The sequence below is a fragment of the Azolla caroliniana genome, unplaced genomic scaffold, assembly GCF_043228905.1.
Source record: "Azolla caroliniana isolate FFs.n. ecotype wild unplaced genomic scaffold, voAzoCaro1.0.p SCAF_11, whole genome shotgun sequence".
Lineage (NCBI taxonomy): Eukaryota > Viridiplantae > Streptophyta > Polypodiopsida > Salviniales > Salviniaceae > Azolla > Azolla caroliniana.
This window is the reverse complement of record NW_028230446.1, coordinates 690060-705095: the sequence shown is the minus strand read 5'-3', so window position 1 is coordinate 705095 and position 15036 is coordinate 690060. Positions and strand designations below refer to the sequence as shown.

General features: G+C 46.2%; 8 non-coding genes across 8 annotated transcripts; all 8 read right to left on the bottom strand.

The window, feature by feature from the left end:
- Positions 1 to 1139: 1139 nt before the first annotated feature.
- TRNAR-UCU (transfer RNA arginine (anticodon UCU)) lies at positions 1140 to 1212 on the bottom strand. Its single transcript has one exon. It is a non-coding gene; the product is annotated as a tRNA-Arg (tRNA).
- A 481-nt stretch (positions 1213 to 1693) lies between these two features.
- On the bottom strand, positions 1694 to 1766 carry TRNAR-UCU (transfer RNA arginine (anticodon UCU)). Its single transcript has one exon. It is a non-coding gene; the product is annotated as a tRNA-Arg (tRNA).
- A 6387-nt stretch (positions 1767 to 8153) lies between these two features.
- Positions 8154 to 8226, bottom strand: TRNAR-UCU (transfer RNA arginine (anticodon UCU)). Its single transcript has one exon. It is a non-coding gene; the product is annotated as a tRNA-Arg (tRNA).
- A 431-nt stretch (positions 8227 to 8657) lies between these two features.
- Positions 8658 to 8730, bottom strand: TRNAR-UCU (transfer RNA arginine (anticodon UCU)). The gene has a single exon. It is a non-coding gene; the product is annotated as a tRNA-Arg (tRNA).
- Positions 8731 to 9349: 619 nt separating this feature from the next.
- On the bottom strand, positions 9350 to 9422 carry TRNAR-UCU (transfer RNA arginine (anticodon UCU)). Its single transcript has one exon. It is a non-coding gene; the product is annotated as a tRNA-Arg (tRNA).
- Positions 9423 to 10040: 618 nt separating this feature from the next.
- TRNAR-UCU (transfer RNA arginine (anticodon UCU)) lies at positions 10041 to 10113 on the bottom strand. Its single transcript has one exon. It is a non-coding gene; the product is annotated as a tRNA-Arg (tRNA).
- A 486-nt stretch (positions 10114 to 10599) lies between these two features.
- Positions 10600 to 10672, bottom strand: TRNAR-UCU (transfer RNA arginine (anticodon UCU)). Its single transcript has one exon. It is a non-coding gene; the product is annotated as a tRNA-Arg (tRNA).
- Positions 10673 to 11276: 604 nt separating this feature from the next.
- TRNAR-UCU (transfer RNA arginine (anticodon UCU)) lies at positions 11277 to 11349 on the bottom strand. Its single transcript has one exon. It is a non-coding gene; the product is annotated as a tRNA-Arg (tRNA).
- Positions 11350 to 15036: the final 3687 nt, after the last annotated feature.

Here is a 15036-nt window from a genome sequence, read left to right as displayed (position 1 = left end):
GAGTGGAAAAGTTGGACTAAATTGTCTGTGCCACCATTCGGATGCACTTGTCGGAGTCAGTGTACCTCAAAGTGCAATCGTGTTCGATTCCCCACTATGGAAGACACTCTTAGACACTTATGAAAAGAAGGTCGTCACAACAAAGATATACCTAATCTTGTGCCTCTACAACCTTTGGATGAAAGAATCCTACTTGGTCCAGGCACACCTCAACATGTGTCCCATCCTGTAATCGGAAACGTGACCCAACCATCCATCCGTCCATTAGCCCCTGGGTGCCACTCCGATAGGTAAGCAAGCATGAACCATACGTACATCATTCTCACATGTCGTCGTTAACTCCAATAGGACGCCGAGAAACTCTTCTTCATTGCATCGTCTTCCGCGGCACATATTGACCCTGACGGAACATGATATCATTATCACATGGATTGAGAGACATTGAATCCACTCCCGTTTCCCTATATGCATTGGTAGCAAAAACGTGTTACTTCTATAACTACAATACAATGACCATCCCTCATAGAATAACCATGAACAGGGTGAAGAGATCACAGTTTATGGATTCCTTGGCACTCCCACGTCTTCTCTCTATTTACTTCATCTATCCTCACTTTCCAAAATACGTGTTTGATATCTCGAACCTATGAAGAGTAAACACCAATTGGACTAGATGACATATACTTTCTTAACTAATCCACTACATGAGTGACACAATTCATATGCACACCATCTACCTTTAGTCGTTCATGAGTAAGTGCTCGTTTTATAATTGCACTTGCTCCATCACATTCACCTTTTCCATGGCCAAACTTGAAAAGGTTCCATGTTATCTCCAATCCTAATTCAAAAGCATACCTCCCAACAAAATAGAATGGTTGTTTAGCCTTAAATCGTGATCCAGCTCCATCAGACCAAACCCAATGTTGAGTAAGCTCCAAATGTTGATCTAACAACCATTTCCAATGTAATAAAAAACAATGTTGGATGAACAAGGTACTGTGCTTCTTATCAAGATATATAAATAAATTAATTACATTCTTTGCATCACCCGAAATTTGATAATAAGTTATGTAAACAATAATTGTTACATTTATTGATCACCATTTATGGGTTGTATTCCATTTTGCTCTTCGTATCACGCTTGGTGGGACTAGAACCCACAATCTCTTGATTAGAAGTCAAGTGCCTTATCCATTAGGCCACAGGCGCTTGGTTTTGATAAATTCTTAATAATGAATAACCTTCATATCGCACGCTTAGTGCGACTTGAACCCACAATCCCTTGATTAGATGTCAAGTGCGTTATACATTAGGCCACAAGCGCTTGTTTTTGATAAATTCTTAATAATGAATTACCTTCGAGAGAATTCTAATTTGAAGTTAGACAATGAATTCGTTGTTGACTTATTGTTTTGTCTTGCTATATGGGGTTTTACAAGGAAATGGATCAAGGGTTCCTCTTATTGGCATATTGTCACGTTGTTGATAAGCTTGATGTCCAGGATGTTAGTTACAAGGAAATACGATCACGGTTTCCTCATCTGCATCTTGTCAAGTGCCTTATTCATTACAATACAACTGCTTGGTTTGGATAACCATCGTTATGTGCGAGGTACCTTGCAAGGAATACGAATTCGATGTTACGTTATTGCAAGGTAAGTGTGCATCATGGTGTTTCTTCTTTGTATCGCACGCTTGGTGGGACTCGAACCCACAATCCCTTGATTAGAAGTCAAGTGCCTTATCCATTAGGCCACAAGCGCTTGGTTTTGATAAATTCTTAATAATGAATTACCTTCGAGAGAATTCTAATTTGGAGTTAGACAATGGATTCGTTGTCGACTTATTGTTTTGTCTTGCTATGTAGGGTTTTACAAGGAAATGGATCACGAGTTCCTCTTATTGGCATATTGTCACGTTGTTGATAAGCCATGATGTCCAGGATGTTAGTTACAAGGAAATAGGATCACAGTTTCGTTTTGATAAATTTTAATAATGAATTATTGTGAACGTAAGTGTTTGCGGAAGCGTAAAACAGAGAACAACATAGAGAGAGAGAGAGAGAGAGAGAGAGAGAGAGAGAGAGAGCAGAACACAATTTCAAAATTATATCAAAACTCTGTACACACACTGTGCTAAGTAGCACTATTTATACAAGTCCTCTTGGGACTTACAGAAGTACCATGTACTTCAATGCTCACACGAGCATCTGACACTTACTACGAGACTATAGCTACCTAGTAGTCTATCCTATACTAGGTTTCCGATTGGACTTCCGGTTACGGATTGCACCCGGCCTCCACTGCTTGGCGGTTCGGTTGCTCACCGTAATACCGATCTGTTTCACCCGATCCGTCTCGCTTACCAGCTCCGGTTGAGCTTGCCGCTCAACACTCCCCCTCAAGCTCAACCTGAGGTGGGGTCATAGTGTCGACCTCTGTGGCAGTCGGTTCTTCCAACCGACTTCTCTTGGCATCACTCCACCTTGCTCGCGCTCCTCGTCCGGTCCGGTCCCGTTTGCCGCGACCCCTTTGGTTCTGCGTGCCTCGACCCTCTCGGTCGGCATGTCTGCTCAATAGGCCCATCTCAGCACTCACGTTGCTGTGACTCCGACGCTTGCCGATCCGTCGGTTCTCCCACGATGGCATCGACTTCCGCTGTGTTCGTGTCCCCTTGGCCTTCTGTCGATCCAACTCGTCCAGATCCATCTGTTGATCCGAGTCAAATGTCTCCGACTCGTTCCAGCTCTTGTCCGAATCGGTACACTCCGATTCGACTTCCGGCTTCCAAGTCTTGGCCTTCTCCATGCTTCCCTCAACTTCTTCAGCCGGTGAACCGAAATCGAATTCTTCATTCGACTCCGCATCATGGTCAGTACCGTCGTGATGACCTCCGCACAGCATGCACTTCTCTTCCTGAGTGCACAACTCTTCTTCACAGCCGCTTGCTCCGACTTGTTCGGATGTGTCGACTTCCTTCATCTTCTTGTCTCCTCTTCTTCCGGATCTCCTCTTACTGACGGGTTCAACAGTTTTTTTGGCCTTTGCCCGTTTCGGTAGAGACTTTGCCCTTGCTTCTCCCCCTCAAGTGCGGCACATCGAGATGCTGAATACCAAGCATGTCGGTAAAGTGCTGCAACTTGTCCGATCCGAGTGGCTTGGTGAAGATGTCGGCAACTTGCCGATCCGTATGAACATACCGTAGGTCAACTTCACCGCTCAGGACCCGCTCACGCATGAAGTGGTAGTGCACCTCGATGTGCTTTGTGCGAGCATGGAACACAGGGTTCCTGGCGAGCTGCAGGCTGCTCATGTTATCGCAGTAAATCGGGATCGGGGTCGGTACCTCGATCCGCAAGTCTCGTAGCAGTCGCCGAAGCCAGATGGCTTCACAAGTGGCAACGGTAGCGGCCCGGTACTCAGCCTCAGTGCTTGACAAAGCCACTATGGGTTGCTTCTTGCTGCTCCACGCAACGGCCGCGCTACCTATGGAGAACATGTATCCAGAAGTGGAGCGGCGATCATACGCATCGCCGGCCCAGTCAGCATCTGTGTAACCGACAAGCTCGTCGGGTATACCTAGCCGGTATAGCAGTCCCCGGTCCTTAGTGCCGTTGACATACCGTAATATTCGTTGCGCGCATTGAAGATGCTCCACGGTCGTCTTCTGCATGAACTGACTTACCATGCCGACCGGATAGCTGATGTCGGGTCGGGTGATGGTTAAGTAGATCAGGCTTCCGACAACCTGTCGGAACCGTTTCTCATTGCAGGCCGGTCCGGAGTTGGGATGGAGCTTCTGGTTCCGGTCCAGGGGTGTGGAGACAGGTCGACAATCCGTCATGCCGAACTTATACAGCATATTCAACACGTAATGTCGTTGTGAGAGCAATATGCCGTCGGGGGTCTGGATCACTTCGATCCCAAGAAAATAATGAAGGTCCCCCAGGTCCTTCATTTCGAATGCGTCCGACAACTGGGACTTGACGCGGTTGATTTCGGGAAGACCCGGTCCAGTGATGACTAAATCATCCACATACAAGAGTATACATACCGGATCGTCAGAGCCTTGCCGGATGAACAACGAAGAGTCCGACTTAGAGACAGCAAACCCCATCTTACGCAACCGGTGTGTGATCTTCGCGTTCCAAGCTCGGGGGGCTTGCTTCAAGCCGTAAAGCGACTTCTTCAGTCGGCATACCGCCGACTTGTTCATCTCTGATTGAAATCCGGGGGGCTGAGTCATAAAGACTTCTTCTTCAAGCTCTCCTTGAAGGAAGGCATTCTTCACATCCATCTGGTGAAGATGCCACCCCCTTGCCGCAGCAACCGCCAGTACCACACGAACCGTCGTCATCTTCGCCACAGGAGTGAAGGTCTCGTCGTAGTCGATTCCGTGGGTCTACGCGTATCCCTTCACCACTAACCGGGCTTTGTACCGGTTAACAGAACCGTCGGCGTTGTACTTGAGCTTGTACACCCACTTGCATCCGATCGGTTTACAGTGACGGGGAGGATCAACTAGGTCCCAAGTTTCGTTGGCATCGAGTGCCCACATTTCTTCGTCCATAGCGGCACGCCAATTTGCGTCCTTTGCCGCTTCTGCGTAGCTCTCCGGCTCACGCACTTCTGTCACCTTAGTCATGTACGCATAATGATGCGCCATGTATTCATTGTACCCGTACCACATGACGGGATCCTTCTGGCGGGTTGATCGGCGCAATGCACCGTCACCTGATTTGAGGCCCTTCTTGGCTAGTTCGGTCTTTGTTGCCGAAGATCCGCCTTTCTCCTTTCCGGAGTCGGATACGCATCGATCCGACTCATTGTTGCCGATTTCGAATTTCGGCATCTTCCTCTTCCCCTTCTCTTTGCGCGTGAACCGTTTCCTCGGTTCCTTGCGCGGGAGAGCACGGCAGAGTCTGCACCACTTGCCGTCTCTTCATCCGACTGGTCCAACCGACTCAGTCGCTCGTTCGGTCCACTCAACCGTAACGATTCCGGACTCTCATATTGAGTCCCAGCTTCATCATCCTCTGCCAGGGCTGATTCAGGCTCACTGGCCTAATCTTCCGGCATTGGGTTGGGATCGGAAGTCAGAGTCGGTACGGAGTACCAGGATGCCGATTCATCGAACTCGACATCCTGGCTAACTCGGACTTCCTTCGTCCGGGGGTTATAGCACTTATACCCCTTTTGCTCTTGAGCATAGCCGACTAGGATGCATTTTTCCGATTTTGCATCCAGCTTTCTCCGCTTCTGATCCGGCACATGCACATACGCTATGCTGCCGAATATCCGAAGGTGTCTTAAGTTCGGCTCCGGAAAAATATTCCTTTCCGCCATCCGACCGAAGGCATTTGATCTTCCTCTCCGATTCCCGTTCCACCATCTTCTGGAGGCTCCGGAAACAATCGAAGACTTCGCTCTTCCGCTCAATGAGGTAGATCCAAGTATATCGAGTATAGTCGTCGATGAAGGAGACGAAGTATTGGCTCCCGCCAAGGTTTACACTTTGTGCCGGTCCCCACACATCCGAATGGATGAGATCGAGCTTGTTACGGCTCCGGTTCCGTTCAGTGGGGAATGGAAGCCGGTGTTGCTTCCCAAGTTGGCAGGCTTCACAAATTTCGGCTCTCTGGCCGCTGAACTTCGGCAAACCGAAAACGACTTGTTTCGTTTGCAGGACTTGAAGCCTCCGGTAGTAGACGTGGCCTATCCGCTTGTGCCACAAGTCGATGTCTGACTCGACCTTCTGTCGTTTCGCGAACAGAGAGGTGCCAAAGTCATTGGTGTTGAGGATAAACATCCTCCCGTCTCTGCGCCCTTGCGCAATGACTTCGCCCTCATCCTCAATGAAGCACCCGAGGTGCGTAAACCGCACCTGCATCCCCTGGTCGACAATCTGACAGACGGACACCAGGTTCTTCGTGATTGTCGGAACGTGTAATATGTTCATCAACTTCCCTTTCTGTCCGACGTGGCTTAGAGGGACTTCTCCGACGTGCACGATTGGGTGAGGAGTGTCGTCTCCGGTTTCGACTACTCCTGGTGGATCCGGTTTCTCCAGAAAGGAGAACCACTCTTTGTGGCTCGTCATGTGGTTTGACACGCCGGAATCAACATACCACACTTCCTCCGTTTTGGAAGTGGTCTTCTACATTGAGTTTGCCTTGTGATTCATCACCAAGGCTGGCCCCTTACCGGCCTTTCCGGTTCCGAATCCTCCTGATCCGTTTGCGTAGTGCGAGTTTTGCCGGCCATCCTTACAAGTCTTGCCGGATCCGGATTTGTCCGAATCGGCACGCTTTCTCCAGCACTCGCTTTCCCTGTGGCCTTTTTTGCCACAGTACCAGCATTCCGTAGCGGATTTGTCTTGCCGGCCTCCGGCACCGCCTTGACTCCCCCTGCTTGTGGAAGTCCCGAAACTGCTGTCGGCACGCTCATAGTGCCTCCGTTCCTGCTCTTGCCGGCCGCCTCCATTGCATGCCGACCCACCTCTTCCACCACACCCACGAAGTCGATCCGTTCCTGTGTACAACATTCGGCTGTCCGGGGATGCACTGGTAGATGCACCGGCGTGGTTCTCCTCTACAAGGAGCATCGACTGTAAGTCAAAGAATGAGGGGGTATTCTCCCTTGTACACACCGCAGTCCGGAACGCTCCAAACTTGGACGCCAGGCCTCCGAGACATACCTCCACCATCTCGTCTTCCTCTACGGTAACATTGATAGAGGCCAGCGAGTTGCAGATCTCCTTTATCCGGCCCGTGTAGTCTGCCACGAACATTTTCTTCTGTCGAACATTGCTCAACTTCTGTCTGAGTTGCAGCTTCCGGGCAGTGGTGCTTGCGGCGAAAACCTTTTTCAGGTTCCCCCAAGCATCCTTCGGTGTCTTGGCGTCACGGATGTGGTTGAGCAGCTGATCGCCGACACTGGACGCGAAGCAGTACATCACCCTGCTTGCCGCCTGTTCCCATACCGGGAAGTCCTTGTGTGCCGAGTCGGGCGCCGCATCATTCGCTCCTTCGACATAACTCCAGTACTCGTGTCCAAGCAAGTACTGGTGCATCTTGTAAGACCAGGATGCGCAGTTGCTCCTGTCGAGCTTCTCCACCGGGAGCGACGTAGCCATGCCTCTATCCATGTCTTCTACTGTGTCTGTTTTCGACCTTTTAGGGTTTTCTTCTCAAGAGTAAATGTCTGCAGCAGAGGTTCTCAACCCTCGCGCTCTGATACAATGTGAACGTAAATATTTGTGGAAGCGTAAAACAGAGAACAACAGAGAGAGAGAGAGAGAGAGAGAGAGAGAGAGAGAGAGAGAGAGAGAGAGAGAGAGAGAGAGAGCAGAACACAATTTCAAAATTATATCAAAACTCTGTACACACACTATGCTAAGTAGCACTATTTATACAAGTCCTCTTGGGACTTCCAGAAGTACCATATACTTCAATGCTCACACGAGCATCTGACACTTACTACGAGACTATAGCTACCTAGTAGTCTATCCTACACTAGGTTTCCGATTGGACTTCCGGTTACGGATTGCACCCGGCCTCCACTGCTTGCTGGTTCGGTTGCTCACCGTAATACCGATCCGTTTCACCCGATCTGTCACACTTACCGGCTCCGGCTTATTCAGCCGATCCGGCTCCGGTTGAGCTTGCCGCTCAACAATTATGTTCGAGAGAATTCTAATTTGAAGTTAGACAATGTATTCGTTGATGACTTATTGTTTTGTCTTGCTATGTGGGGTTTTAAAAGGAAATGGATCACGGATTCCTCTTACTGGCATATTGTCACGTTGTTGATAAGCTTGATGTCCACGATGTTAGTTACAAGGAAATACAATCACGGTTTCCTCATCTGCATGTTGCACATGTGGTAGGACTCAAACCAAAAATCCCTTCTTTAGATGTCAAGTGCCTTATGCATTACAATACAACTGCTTGGTTTGGATAACCATCGCTATGTACGAGGTACCTTGCAAGGAATACGAATTCGATGTTGTGTTATTGTTTAGTCTCAGTGTGCATCATGGTGTTTCTTCTTCGTATCGCACGCTTGGTGGGACTCGAACCCACAATCCCTTGATTAGAAGTCAAGTGCCTTATCCATTAGTGTGCATCATGGTGTTTCTTCTTCGTATGGCACGCTTGGTGGGACTCGAACCCACAATCCCTTGATTAGAAGTCAAGTGCCTTATCCATTAGGCCACAAGCGCTTGGTTTTGATAAATTCTTAATAATGAATAACCGTCATATCGTACGCTTAGTGCGACTCGAACCCATAATCCCTTGATTAGAAGTCAAGTGTGTTATACATTAGGCCACAAGCGCTTGAAGTTAGACAATGAATTCGTTGTTGACTTATTGTTTTGTCTTGCTATATGGGGTTTTACAAGGAAATGGATCACGGGTTCCTCTTATTGGCATATTGTCACGTTGTTGATAAGCTTGATGTCCAGGATGTTAGTTACAAGGAAATACGATCACGGTTTCCTCATCTGCATCTTGTCAAGTGCCTTATTCATTACAATACAACTGCTTGGTTTGGATAACCATCGTTATGTGCGAGGTACCTTACAAGGAATACGAATTCGATGTTACGTTATTGCAAGGTACGTGTGCATCATGGTGTTTCTTCTTCGTATCGCACGCTTGGTGGGACTCGAACCCACAATCCCTTGATTAGAAGTCAAGTGCCTTATCCATTAGGCCACAAGCGCTTGGTTTTGATAAATTCTTAATAATGAATTACCTTCGAGAGAATTCTAATTTGGAGTTAGACAATGGATTCGTTGTCGACTTATTCTTTTGTCTTGCTATGTAGGGTTTTACAAGGAAATGGATCACGAGTTCCTCTTATTGGCATATTGTCACGTTGTTGATAAGCCATGATGTCCAGGATGTTAGTTACAAGGAAATAGGATCACGGTTTCCTTTTGATAAATTTTAATAATGAATTATGTTCGAGAGAATTCTAATTTGAAGTTAGACAATGGATTCGTTGATGACTTATTGTTTTGTCTTGCTATGTGGGGTTTTAAAAGGAAATGGATCACGGGTTCCTCTTACTGGCATATTGTCACGTTGTTGATAAGCTTGATGTCCACGATGTTAGTTACAAGGAAATACGATCACGGTTTCCTCCTCTGCATGTTGCACATGTGGTAGGACTCAAACAAAAAATCCTTTCTTTAGATGTCAAGTGCCTTATGCATTACAATACAACTGCTTGGTTTGGATAACCATCGTTATGTACGAGGTACCTTGCAAGGAATACGAATTCGGTGTTGCGTTATTGTTTAGTCTCAGTGTGCATCATGGTGTTTCTTCTTCGTATCGCACGCTTGGTGGGACTCGAACCCACAATCCCTTGATTAGAAGTCAAGTGCCTTATCCATTAGGCCACAAGCGCTTGGTTTTGCTAAATTCTTAATAATGAATTACCTTCAAGAGAATTCTAATTTGGAGTTAGACATGGATTCGTTGTTGACTTATTGTTTTGTCTTGCTATGTGGGGTTTTACAAGGAAATGGATCACGGGTTCCTCTTATTGGCATATTGTCACATTGTTGATAAGCCATGATGTCCAGGATGTTAGTTACAAGGAAATAGGATAACGGTTTCGTTTTGATAAATTTTAATAATGAATTATCTTTGAGAGAATTCTAATTTGAAGTTAGACAATGGATTCGTTGTTGACTTATTGTTTTGTCTTGCTATGTGGGGTTTTACAAGGAAATGGATCACGGGTTCCTCTTATTGGCATACTATCACGTTGTTGATAAGCTTGATGTCCAAGATGTTAGTTACAAGGAAATACGATCACGGTTTCCTCATCTGCATGTTGCACGCGTGGTAGGACTCAAACCCAAAATCCCTTCTTTAGATGTCAAGTGCCTTATGCATTATAATACAACTGCTTGGTTTGGATAACCATCGTTATGTGCGAGGTACCTTGCAAGGAATACGAATTCGATGTTGCGTTATTGTTTAGTCTCAATGTGCATCATGGTGTTTCTTCTTCGTATCGCACGCTTGGTGGGACTCGAACCCACAATCCCTTGATTAGAAGTCAAGTGCCTTATCCATTAGGCCACAAGCGCTTGGTTTTGATAAATTCTTAATAATGAATTACCTTCGAGAGAATTCTAATTTGAAGTTAGACAATGGATTCATTGTCGACTTATTGTTTTGTCTTGCTATGTGGGGTTTTACAAGGAAATGGATCACGGGTTCCTCTTATTGGCATATTGTCACGTTGTTGATAAACCATGATGTCCAGGATGTTAGTTACAAGGAAATAAGATAATGGTTTCGTTTTGATAAATTTTAATAATGAATTATCTTCACGAGAATTGTAATTTGAAGTTAGACAATGGATTCGTTGATGACTTATTTCCAATCCCGGCCGCACTGGTTGTGGCGCATCCCAGAGTTATTCCGGACGCGTACTGGCGGCTACCGAACACGAGAGAGGAAGAAAAAGAGAGAGACCACGCGCGCAATACCGACTCAACACACACCTCTTATGTACAGGAAACAAAGGGAAAGAAATGCACCCGACACGATGGTGTTTCTTCTTTGTATCGCACGCTTGGTGGGACTCGAACCCACAATCCCTTGATTAGAAGTCAAGTGCCTTATCCATTAGGCCACAAGCGCTTGGTTTTGCTAAATTCTTAATAATGAATTACCTTCAAGAGAATTCTAATTTGGAGTTAGACATGGATTCGTTGTTGACTTATTGTTTTGTCTTGCTATGTGGGGTTTTACAAGGAAATGGATCACGGGTTCCTCTTATTGGCATATTGTCACATTGTTGATAAGCCATGATGTCCAGGATGTTAGTTACAAGGAAATAGGATAACGGTTTCGTTTTGATAAATTTTAATAATGAATTATCTTTGAGAGAATTCTAATTTGAAGTTAGACAATGGATTCGTTGTTGACTTATTGTTTTGTCTTGCTATGTGGGGTTTTACAAGGAAATGGATCACGGGTTCCTCTTATTGGCATACTATCACGTTGTTGATAAGCTTGATGTCCAGGATGTTAGTTACAAGGAAATACGATCACGGTTTCCTCATCTATATGTTGCACGTGTGGTAGGACTCAAACCCTAACCCAAAATCCCTTCTTTAGATGTCAAGAAGTGCTTGGTTTGGATAACCATCGTTATGTGCGAGGTACCTTGCAAGGAATACGAATTCGATATTGCGTTATTGTTTAGTCTTAGTGTGCATCATGGTGTTTCTTTTTCGTATCGCACGCCTGGTGGGACTCGAACCCACAATCCCTTGATTAGAAGTCAAGTGCCTTATCCATTAGGCCACAAGCGCTTGGTTTTGATAAATTCTTAATAATGAATTACCTTCGAGAGAATTCTAATTTGAAGTTAGACAATGGATTCATTGTCGACTTATTGTTTTGTCTTGCTATGTGGGGTTTTACAAGGAAATGGATCACGGGTTCCTCTTATTGGCATATTGTCACGTTGTTGATAAACCATGATGTCCAGGATGTTAGTTACAAGGAAATAAGATAATGGTTTCATTTTGATAAATTTTAATAATGAATTATCTTCACGAGAATTGTAATTTGAAGTTAGACAATGGATTCGTTGATGACTTATTTCCAATCCCGGCCGCACTGGTTGTGGCGCATCCCAGAGTTATTCCGGACGTGTACCGGCGGCTACCGAACACGAGAGAGGAAGAAAAAGAGAGAGACCACGTGCACAGTACCGACTCAACACACACCTCTTATGTACAGGAAACAAAAGGAAAGAAATGCACCCGACACCAACCTAGATACAAATACGCACAACCTTTTATATATATATATAAATACAAGTGCGAGATACAATACCGGCTTCGAGCCGGACCAAGCTAGGTTAGGTTGCAACAGCCGCCTGCTGCCAAGCCGCCTATCGGGGAGCTCTCGGGCTCGTCGCGCCGAGCGGGGTCTTGCACAAGAGACCGAGCAGAAGCAAACCCCACTGAACATACAAGCTCTTCACAGAGCTAGACCCTAAACAGACACGAAGGAGAAGAAGAAGTCGAAGAACCCTAACTGAAAACAAGAAAGTAAGAAGAAGGAGAAAGCTACCAAGATGAAACCCTAAAACGAAATAGAGTGAAGACCAAAGTATAGACCCTAAGGGAATAAGAGAAGATGAAGACCAAGATAAAGGCAACCATATTATTCACACATTTTTACAAGGGTAAGTGCACATGATGCACTCTGCCGATTCTTCCGATATTCCCCGGTTTCTCACCATTGCCCAGAATCTTCACGACGCCGAATCCAGAAGGGTTCCGGATGAGACTCGAAAACCGGATCGAGTGAATCTGGTGCAAACCGGATCCAAGAACATATGTGTAAATATCCCTAAAGTCATATAAGTATAAATATGACTTAGGGCAATCATTGAATATGATGTTGTTGTATATTGTTAGAGATACAGAGAGTGACAGAGAGAGAGAGAGAGAGATACAGAACTAGTTTTCTGTTGTAACCGCCGGTTTGGCGAAGACATAGAGCTCAAGGTCGTTGCCTTTGAGTCTCACATTGTAATCCTCCCTTCATAGTGATAGTTGGAGTCTGTGGGCTCCCGTGGTTTTTCCCATTTAGGGTTTTCCACGTTAACATCCCGTGTCATCTCTGTCTCAGTTTGTTCTCTTCCATTCCTTATTGAAGATTCAGTTGTGGTCGAGTGTTATTTCTGCACAATATGGTATCAGAGCCAACAAAGGAAATGGAAGAATCATTCGGAGGCATGTTCAAGCTCATCGGCTCCAACTACCTAGTGTGGAAGTCGAAGATGAGGGACATGCTCGTGGTCAAAGATCTCTGGCTATCGGTATAGTTCGGGGACAAGAAACTGAACAAGATTGATGCCACGACATGGGAGGTGATGCACATGTGCTTCATCGTCATGAGCCTATATAACAACTTCAATGAAGAAAGTAAAGCTCATGTGCTCTAGGAGAAAATCGGCACCATGTTGGAGAGTAAAAACGTCGTAAATCGGGTTTCAGAATTCCAGAAGTTAGTGAGACTCCGGTACTAGGACGGATCTAGCATGGCGGAGCACATGAATGCATTTTAGGGGCTCATAAGCCAAACAACTTTGCTCGAAGTACCTCTAACCAACCAGGTAATTGCATTGCTCCTACTCGGCTCCCTCCCGGATAGTTGGGAAACGCTAGTTGTCACTTTAGGCAACACTAGGCCGGAAGGAAAACAGTTGTCCCTAGCAAGGGTAAAATCAAGCTTGGTAGATGAAGAAGCTCGCCGGAGGACCGGGAGTCCAGAACCGATTTGAAGGCCTTTGTCATGGAAGATGACCATTACCGGGGAAGAGGCCGGTATCGGAGTCCCCAAAACCAAGACAATGCGGTCGAAGTCAAGGGGAAGGCCTACTTGCTTCTATTGTGGGAAGCCAGGGCACTTCCAGAAAAACTGTCAACATTTTCGGAAAGAGAAAGGAACCGACGATGCCGAGTCGAAGAAGGGTTCAGACCGGAAAGGCTCAGATCGGAAGGGAACGTCGGCGATCACGACAAGTGAAGAAGAATTGATGCTCATTACCGAGGAGAATGAGTTAAACCTTGTCGGTGACGAGACAACGTGGGTTGTCGATTCCAGAGCATCGTTCCACCTGACACTGGACCGGAAATGCTTCTCACGCTACATAGTTGTAGATCACAGTTGTGTCTAGATAGGGAATGAAGGTACATGTTGAATTGTCGGCATAAGAGATGTGTTGTTGACGACATCAACCAGATGCAAATTGTTGTTGAAAGAAGTCTGACATGTTCCGGAGGTTTGGTTGAACCTGATATCAGCCGATCGGCTAGATGATGAAGGCTACACGGGTAACATTCGAAACGGAATCATGAAATTCAGCAAAGGAAGCTTGACTGTGGCTCGAGCCCGGAAGATCAACACATTGAACCTGATGCATGCCCGAATATGCCAGGAAAAAGTGAACGTAGCATCAATCATTGCCGATGAGTTGTGGCGCAAGAGGTTGTGTCACATGAATCAGAAGGGGATGAAGAGAATTGCCAAAGTCAATCTCATTCTGGTGAAGGACGCGCAACTTGAGAAGTGCATCGACTGCTTGGCCGGCAAGCAAAACCGAACCTCCTTCCCGTCAAGACCACCGATGAGACAGAATGCACCACTGGAGTTGGTGCATACCGATGTGTGTCAAGTGGACACAAATTCACATGCCGGATCGCAGTACTTCGTGATGTTCATAGATGACCACAACTGGAAGTTGTGGGTCTCACCGTTGAAGACGAAGGATCAGGTGTTGTCCTTCAAGGAGCTCCATGCGAGAGTGGAAAGAGAAACCAATCGGAAGCTTAAAGCGGTTCAAGCAGATAACAGAGGAGAGTATCGGGGGCAGTTCGAGGAGTATTGTCAATCGAAGGGAATCTCGCCTGAATTTACCGTGCCGAAGACACCAGAATTGAACGGGTTGGCTGAACGGATGAACCAAACAATAATGGAGAGAGTCAGAAGCATGCTAGCAGATGCAAAGTTACCCAAAATGTTTTGGGTTGAGGCGTTGATGACAACAATGTACGTGATTAACATGTCACCCTCGATACCCTTGGAAGGAGACACGCCACAAATAATATGGACCGGTAAAGACGTGTCTTACCGGCATCTGAAGGTGTTCGGGTGTCTCGCATATGTGCATGTTGCAAAGGACAAGAGAGCAAAGCTGGATCCAAAGTCCAGGCCATGCATATTCCTTGGATACGACGATGATGAGTTCGGTTACCGGGTGTGGGATTTGGTTGACAAGAAGGTATTCCGGAGTCGGGACATTATCTTCATGGAGGATAAGACCATTGCCGACTAGGAGTTGGAGAAAAAGATAATGAATTCCGGGTCGACATGCAAAGATCAGTTGAAGGAGTTGAGGACCCATCCGGCCGGAAGCCGGATGACACTCAATGAACCAGTTGGATTCAGACAAGAAACTGAACCGACGGAAGAAGAAGAAG